Raw genomic sequence first — 1,215 nt, 5'->3', positions numbered from 1 at the left:
AATTGAATTAATGATTCAGTGATAAAATCAGTGACTTGCCGCCACCTGCTGGCGGATTTAGTTTCCTTTTTACCATATCATTTCCGTTATTTGAATCATATTTCTGTATTCAAAATTTGTATATTTAAAACATTAATCTCCACATGAATTTATGATTTTTTTTTTTTTTTTTGCTTTAACCCCTGCAATATAATAAGTAGAATAAGACAAATAAGTTACCAATCATGTGAAATTAGTATTAATAAATTAATTTGTACTACAGAGGTGGCACAGAAGAACACAAAAGTGGCTTGTAGGTACATTTTCAGATGTTTAATGAGGCTCAGAGGTAGCATGATTGCAATTAAATTCATAAATTCATGTGGAGATTAATGTTTTAAATATAACATTTTGAAAACAGAAATATGATTCAAATAACTGAAATTATACGCTAAAAATGAAACTCATTCATCATTCAATTGATTTGTTCGAACGGCTGAATCATTCAGGAATGAAGCAAGTGACTGTCTTTATGAACTGACGGAAATCCGTCATAGCGACGGAACTTTAATCCCTGTGTAAGTAGAACAGTACTGGTGCATGGTGGATCACAGAGGAATCAAAAACTGTCCCAGACTATGACAGCTGATTTTTAAACAATAGTCCCACAAAGCATCGGTGGCAGTTAAACGTTAAAAAAGATACATTGGATTGACTTCTAATTGAAAATGATTGATTTTTTTTCATCAAATCATGCAAATCACTGAAATCAGTCAGTTTAATTGAAGATTACCAAGACAAACTTTTTTGCTTTGGATTAACTGTTCACTAGCAATGTGCACTAACAAAGTAAATGGTGTCAATTTTGATTTTATGCAGACTTGACTGTAAAATTTGTTTTCTTTTGAGGCTTTTTATTTTGATATTCGTTCCAGCTTACCTGAGGAGTTAAGATAACATTTTCCATATGCTGAAGTAGACGTACATAGGTAGACAAATAGAAGAAGCTGGTGACCAGTTTTGTACTGTGACCCAAGGCCAACACAGTATTTGTAACAATGTAGCCTGCTACAACTAGACAGCATATTAACAGTGTATTGAATGCTTTGACCACTACTCTGTCTGTCTGTCTGTCTGTCTGTCTGTATGGCTTCCTTCCTGTCTTCTTTCCTGACATCAACATGAATACCACCCTGAGAACTAGTGGCAAATGTTTACCCTTGTAACTTGTGTTTC

At 33.8% G+C, this 1,215-nt stretch overlaps 1 protein-coding gene across 4 annotated transcripts in view; it reads left to right on the top strand.

The window, feature by feature from the left end:
• LOC107699959 (plakophilin-4-like) overlaps positions 1 to 1,215 on the top strand; it is a 102,919-nt gene that overhangs the window by 64,195 nt on the left and 37,509 nt on the right. The window lies entirely within an intron of this gene.

Source organism: Sinocyclocheilus anshuiensis, unplaced genomic scaffold, assembly GCF_001515605.1.
Source record: "Sinocyclocheilus anshuiensis isolate Anshui unplaced genomic scaffold, SAMN03320099.WGS_v1.1 scaffold1284, whole genome shotgun sequence".
Taxonomy (NCBI): Eukaryota; Metazoa; Chordata; class Actinopteri; order Cypriniformes; family Cyprinidae; genus Sinocyclocheilus; species Sinocyclocheilus anshuiensis.
The sequence above is the reverse complement of the archived record's forward strand: the minus strand, read 5'-3'. Positions and strand labels throughout refer to the sequence as shown.